This window comes from Penaeus monodon, chromosome 37, assembly GCF_015228065.2.
Source record: "Penaeus monodon isolate SGIC_2016 chromosome 37, NSTDA_Pmon_1, whole genome shotgun sequence".
Lineage (NCBI taxonomy): Eukaryota > Metazoa > Arthropoda > Malacostraca > Decapoda > Penaeidae > Penaeus > Penaeus monodon.
The window spans coordinates 34,132,584-34,140,083 of NC_051422.1; positions in this window are offsets into that span (position 1 = coordinate 34,132,584).

Here is a 7,500-nt window from a genome sequence, read left to right on the forward strand (position 1 = left end):
CTGGACCTCCTTTTGGAAGCAGAGAGTCTGGTCAATCCTTACCCCAAGGTATTGGAAGACCTGAACCCAACCTAGGTCCATTCCCTGGGCACGCACATTTGTACCTTGAACATTGTGTTTCAGAGCCATGGCTATTGATTAGGCCGCAGAGATCTTTAGTCCTATCCTACAACACTCCTCAGATGCAAGGTCCAGACATCGCTGGGCTCTTCTTAGGCAGTGTGGTCCAGTAGAGATGATCTTGCACCTCACTGGGTAATTAAGAATACAGGATATTTGGGTGTTGAAAATGGCTGGACTGTGGCGTTCCATTTCCTAGGAGAATGTGCTGTGATAGGTGACCTTGGAATCTGACTTTGGCTGTTCTGTTCCTGAAATAGTCACCTATCCAGACCAAGAGCTTTCCTCTGATTACTTTCTGGATCAGACTTTCCTGAATAGCAAGAGGACTTGCTAATTCAAAAGCCCTCTCCAGGTCTAGGAATACTGGCATAGATGTGGCAGTGCTGGTTGTGCTTAAGAACATGGCTATGCTGTGTGCTGTCCTCATGCCCCCTGTGAACTGATGGATGTGTTCATGTGGGGGTCCCATTTTCCACTGGAGCCGGTTTAGTACCATCTTCTCGGCCGTCTTGCCTAGACAGATGAGAGAAATTAGGTGATACTTCCCTGGTTCCTTTGGTTTGGGATGGGAAATATGTCGGCCTTTTCCTGAACTTGTTGGTGAGCTGCAGGAATGCAAGCTCACCTGCCATTCTTAGGTGGGAGATGATAGGGTAAGAGATCCCATGAGAGCCCGGGGCTGAGCGAGAACTGTTTTTGTATATTTTCTAGTTCTCTCAGACAGTGGACCAAGGTATTCTAAAAGGCTTGCCAGTTGGCCTTGTCTGTTTTCCTTCTAGAATTGTGCTCCTTTGACATGCGTTGGCGCTTGGGTATCGAGAAGCACGATCTCGGGGAATGTCTCAAGCACACTGGCTATGTGATAGCCTGCCGCATCTGGTTCCCCTGCAGGTCTTGTGCTGCAGTAGCACAGACCTGGCTGTTGTCTAAGGCCCTAAAGTCTGGTCTGCTGTACACATTGAGGGGGCCCCCAGGCAGGTGAATCTCAACAGCAAGAGATTCAACATCGTCTCCACACTGTGGTGCATCGTCTCTTGTGGTACAGGGAATTGTTGCTCTGACCAGGGTGATCAAGCCCCTGCTGCCAGCTGTGCTTGACAGAATGAAGACATGATACCCTAAGAAGCGAACAGTCCCTTTGTTAATGTCTCCTGGAATATGACAATGTCAGTGTCCCTTGATCGCACTATTGCGTGGAGGACGGCATTTCTTGTATTGAAGCTATTGATGTTCCACTGTAGTATGCTTAGACTGTGTGCCATAATGTTACTTGGCGTTAGTTACATTTGAGACGTCTTTGTATTCGGATTCAGAGTCAGTTTCCCCATCAACAGTGGTACCTGAAATGTCGGAGTCTGACAACTCCATTGAAGTCCTCGCTGATTGAGGGATCTTCATCTGTTTTATGGCTATTTGTCAGGCTATCTATGAATCCACTGGGAGCTGGAGAACCTTTTAGCTCTGACTTTTGTTGGCTTGGCTTTTCTCTTTTCAGGCTTTGCCTGTGTTTTTGGCATTTGCTGGCTTTACTTGGGTAATCTCAGCCTATTCTGGCTCTGACTGCACAGATTCAGCCTGTTTTGGCTCTGCATGTGAGGGCGTGGCCAGGGTTGAAGTGGGGAGGTGAGTTTCGTCCTGAGATGGGGTTGGGGCTGGTGTGGCTCTGTCCAGCTTCCTCCCTTTCAGGACTGCAACAGTCTGGGTCATTACCGTCATGGCGACCGTGACAGCCTTCTCTGCTCACGCGACCTCCTCAAATCTGTTGCTACTGCAGTGACTACAGCAGTCAACAGGAGAGTCATATCATCAAAGAGGAGATGATCGTCTCTTGGGGAGGCTTTTCAGTGTTCTTTGAACCTTTATTGCTCTGGTTCTTTTTCTGCTCACTTTTAAGGGCCAAAAACTCCTCTTTGTTTGAGGTTACTGGTGTCGGATGGGAAGGAGCTTCCTTCCTCTTAGTCGGTCGAGGAGCTCTTTCCCTCTTGTTCTGTCCCCAGACATGGGTGCATGAGGGAGCAGGAACAGTCTGGTCGCTTTTTAGCAACCTCTTGTCGCCTCCTTCCTGACAGAGAAGCCAGGCTCCAGCATGATGCCTCTTAGCACAGTTGGTACATTTGGCCGCTGTGTCCCTTTGTCCTTCCTTGTGTGCCTTAATTAAGGCACACTTCGGTGTTGTGTGCCTTGCTACAGGCGCCACGTTTGGGCTTGGCCTTGTGCCTAGCCCCAGTTATCCAAATCGAAGACGGTGATTGGGGCTCCTTTCAGGGTCGCCAGGACTTGCCTGGTTGGGGGTCTTCCCTTTCGACATTCAGGAAGCCCCCACGACCTTGGGGTGTGATGTGATCCGATCCACATCATAAGAAACTGTGAAGCCAAGTAGAACCATCTTGACTCTCCTTTCGTCGGAATTCAGTGGCGAGATGCACACTTTCCTCCCACCTTTAAGCTCCATCGTTTCCTGCAGGAAATTCAGGGTAGCCTGATCTTTAGGGACAATGATCATGCCCTGGTCTCTGGCAACCCGGACTGACAACCAGTTCAGAGGGAACCTTAAACTGTGGGAAACGCCTTGGGGTCCAGACTCTCCCTCAGAGTCTGTCTCCGGGCTAGGTCGGACCGCCCCTTCGGTATGGATTCTGGGCTTTGGTCATGGGAGCAGCTGCTGCTTTGCCTGGTCCAGCTTGTGCTCCCACATCAGAGGTCTCCCTGTTTTGGGTACAAGCCTGGAAAGGCTAACACGAGAGTCCATCTGCTGGACAATCTCATGGACAGACATATTTTGGTTCTCCGGCGCGTCCATTTTAGCAGCAGGTTTGATTTATACACGGCATCGCTCAACCTCCAGGACAGTCTCCACAGCACAGAAGGGTGCCGCGCACAGCAAACGCGTGGTAGGTGAAACGTGGGGAGAGACCAGAGGGGATGCCATTCTACCTACAAGATAGGCATTATTGTTGGAACCATTTGGTCATCCCTCTCCAGTGAGCCAAAGGCTGGCTCACTTCAGAGAGAAGGGGCTCAAGGTCCTGCACCTCTTTAAGCCGGTTTCAGTTGCAGGACAGAAGAGCAAAGAGAAGCATTGTTGAACAACACTGCTCTCCTCGACTAGCAAGTAACCGAGGCTTTTGGTACAAAAGCCTCGGTCTGCGAGAGCAGACTGGCTAACAAATGTCAATTCTATCGTTATCATATAATAGTAATATGGTAATTATTGTCATCAGCTGTATCATTACCATTGCGTTTGCTAACATAAAGAGAGAGAGAGAGAGAGAGAGAGAGAGAGAGAGAGAGAGAGAGAGAGAGAGAGAGAGAGAGAAGAGAGAGAGAGAGAGAGAGAGAGAGAGAGAGAGAGAGAGAGAGAGAGAGAGAGAGAGAGAGAGAGAGAGAGAGAGAGAGAGAGAGAGAGAGGAGAGAGAGAGAGAGAGAGAGAGAGAGGGGGGGGGGAGAAAGCGAAAGAGAGGGAGCGAGTGAGCGAGAGAGTGTAAAAGGCTATCATCCTTAGTACAATGGTGAACAGAGGGTAGTTATACTGGTATTCGGCTTGACTCTTTATTTCTGAGAGTTGATACCACGCAGTATAAAACACACGAGACTTGTCTTGTTATGGGTAATCAGGCCGCGCGGAGGTCACGGTCAGCCCACCCGGAGGGAGGCGAGGGCTGACCTTAGCGCGTTGGTAGCTTAGCACGAACTCCCGGTCAAACGAGGTCAGATATAAAATGTGACCTCCGTCCTCGCTGAGCGGGTGGTTTTTATTTGGGACTTTGGATCCGCGTGGTAACCAGCCACGTGGTCCACTGGTAACAGAAATAGATTTATCCACATCGTATATTATAGGATGTGGATAATTCTACAGGATGTGGATAATTCTACATCCTAGAGAGAGAGAGAGAGAGAGAGAGAGAGAGAGTAGAGAGAGCAGAGAGAGAGAGAGAAGAGCAGAGAGAGAGAGAGAGAGAGAGAGAGAGAGGTGAGAGAGAGACAGAGAGAGGTGAGAGAGAGACAGAGAGAGAGAGAGAGAGAGAGAGAGAGAAGAGAGAGAGAGAGAGAGGGGTGAGAGAGAGAGAGGGTGAGAGAGAGAGACGGAGCGAGAGAGAGAGAGAGAGAGAGAGAGAGAGAGAGAGAGAGAGAGAGAGAGAGAGAGAGTCAAAGTCAAAACACTTTATTCCATTAAATTACAATGGTTATTCTTTACATAAATACATTAATATTTACATCTGTGTATTTAAGAGGTGTTCTTTTAAATTTGTTTTAAAATTAAAGAAGCTGTTAATGTCTCTTATATTATCTGGTATCATGTTCCATATCTTGGGTCCACGTATTTCCATTTGACGTGCCCCTGTATAGGTATTCGATCTCTTAACAGAAAGGGAATTTACTGGACGTGTCTGGACACCTGATGTGTTCCCTACAGTTTGCAAGGGCATTAACCATTTTGGATAATTCCCATGAATGAGTTTGTAAATGAATAAACATGTGTCATAGCTGCATTTAGAATGGACTTTTAACCATTTCAATTTTTTTGATATGTGGGGTGATGTGATCAAGTTTACTGATATTACCTAGTGCTACTCTGGCAGCAAAGTTTTGTAATTTTTGCACTTTTTGCATTTGGGTCTTGTTAGTCGTTCCCCAAATGTTTGAACAATAGTTGATTATGCTTAGAGCTAGAGTTTGCACAACCATGATTCTAGTTTCAGTAGTGATTTGATTTCTTATGTGATTAAGATATGTCAGGGTTCCCACTACCTTCCTGTGTATTTTGTCATCGTGTGGCTCAAATGTCATGAAGCTGTCTAAGTGTACTCCTAGATTATTCACTGAAGTGCTCGGTTTGATAGAGCAGCCTTCAAAGTCTATGATTGTGTCATTGGGAATTCTAGCTATGTTCTGTCGACTACCTATGAATATACATTGAGTTTTTGGTTTTTATTCCATTCGTTACAATGGATATTCTAGGTGTGACATACTGTCTGTCTGATTTTTGCTCACGTGTGTCAGCTGCTGCTGACTCGGCGAAACCAAGTCCTTGCCCGCCGTGGTGCCCAGCCACAGCAGTAACCTCCAGGCGACAGTTGCAACTTCTCGCGCCTGGGCGGGGCGCGAACCGCCGACCCCTCGGATGAGAGGCCGACACGTTACCACTGTACTAGCCGGAGGCTAGAGAGGGGAGAGAGAGAGAGAGAGAGGGAGAGAGGGGAGAGAGGGGAGAGGAGAGAGAGAGAGAAAGAGAGGGGAGGAGAGGAGAGAGAGAGAGAAGAGAGGAGAGAGAGAGAGGGGGGGAGAGAGAGAGAGGAGAGAGAGAGAGAGAGAGAGGGGTGTGTGGGGTGAGTGAGAGAGAGGGGAGAGAAGAAAGAGAGAGAGAGAGAGAGAGAGAGAGGGGAGAGAGAGAGAGAGAGGAGAGAGAGAGAGAGAGAGAGAGAGAGAGGGTAGAGAGGGGATAGAGAGAGGAGAGAGAGGAGAGAGAGAGAGAAGAGAGAGTGAGAGAGAGAGGGGAGATGAGAGAAAAGAGAGAGAGAGAGAGAAGAGAGAGAGAGAGAGAGAGAAAGGGGGAGAGAGAGAGAGATAGAGAGAGGAGAGGGTGAGAGAAAAAGGGGGAGAGAAAAAGGAGAGAAAAAAAGGGGTGAGAGAGAGAGAGCGAGAGAGAGGGGAGAGAGAGAGAGAGAGAGAGAGAGAGAGAGAGAGAGAGAGAGAGAGAGAGAGAGAGAGAGAGAGAGAGAGAGAGAGAGAGAGAGAGAGAGAGATAGAGAGAGAGAGAAAAGAGAGAGAGAGAGAGATGGAGAGAGAGAGAGAAAGAGAGTGAGAAAGAGAGAGAGAGAGAGAGAGAGAGAGAGAGAGAGAGGCGCCCGCAGTGCCCTGACGGGAGCTCCAGGCACCCTCGGCGAGCCAGCGCCCTCCCCGCCCTCTTCCGCCCACCCCACCTTTTATTGGTGATTAGTAAACAGACCGAAGACGACGGCTATCAGTGTCGAACAACTTCTATGCAAGTAAAAAAATGAACTTGTTTGGGCCTTGCGATCGCCCCTGTAACAAAGCCAACCCACTTCCTTCCTTCTGTCCAATACCCAGATAAGATAAGAGAGGTAATTGCATTTTCGGAGGCTAGCGATGTATTTCCGCGTGTGAGTAACCATTTAATCTTTTATCGGGGCATACCGGATGACGCCATAAGCCCTTTTTTAGTTCACAAAGCGCCCCCCCCCCTTTCCTGTGACCGGAATCAGCACAGAGCTAAATAATTCTTTCATTGCAATATCAATATTATCATTATCGTTTCAGTCATAATTATAATCATATTACTAAAATACCTTATTATTACTGTTACCATTATCATTATCATTAGTAGTAGTATTATCATTATTATTTATTTATCATCATTACTATCATTATCATCATTATTATTATTGTTATTGTTATCACTATTACTATTATCATCATTATCATGGCCATTATTGTCATTATTATTATTGTTAGTAGTAGCAGTATCGTTATTATTATTATTTATCATTGTTAATATTATTATTATTATTATTTGCATTATTATTATTATTGTCATCATCATCATCATCAATACTATCACCATCATCATCGTCACCATCATCACCGCCCACTTCATTATCATTACCTATCACATATATATATGTCAACAAAAAGAAAACCAAGGTCATGCACAAGGAAAAGAATGCCTCTCGTGTTTATACTGAAGCCGGAGCGTCCCTTCTGGAGATTCCGGGAGAGGAAATGACGTGCTTGTATTATACAACAGTTGGGCGGCCCTCCTCCCTCGCCCTGGGAATCCCTCAGCGATGGAGCGATCAGTACCTTCGGCGAAGCCAGCGCTGCGTTCGGAACTCCTCGTCTTGCTCGTCAAGACAACTTGTCAGGACCAGCAGGACAACGAGGCCGCGTTCGGAACCTTCTTTACCCACAATGCTCAGCGTGTAAACAAACAAAGATGGACCAAGCTCGTCAACTTTTGCTTTATCTACGTTATTTCTTTCTTTCTTTCTTCATATATATAAGCCCATATTTTGCAGAAAGAGCAGAGAAGATGGCAGGGTATTTCTTGCTGGGTGACACTGTATACATTGCAAATGATTTTTGCCATTTCATCCTCACACCAGAAAGGGATACTGGAGTTCTACCTCAAGAGAATTTACATAATAATACACAGAGGCCGAGTCATTATTGAAAATGCCTTTGGAAGAATGAAGTGTAGATTCCGGCGCACACGAGATTTACAAAACACAAGTTTGCTGACATATGTTAAGATTGTTTTGGCAGCCTGCACTCTTCATAACATGTGTATGGAAAAAAGATGCAGTGAACATCCGGAAGGCTGCCCTAGACATGATGATGAAAATGAACAATTTTGGA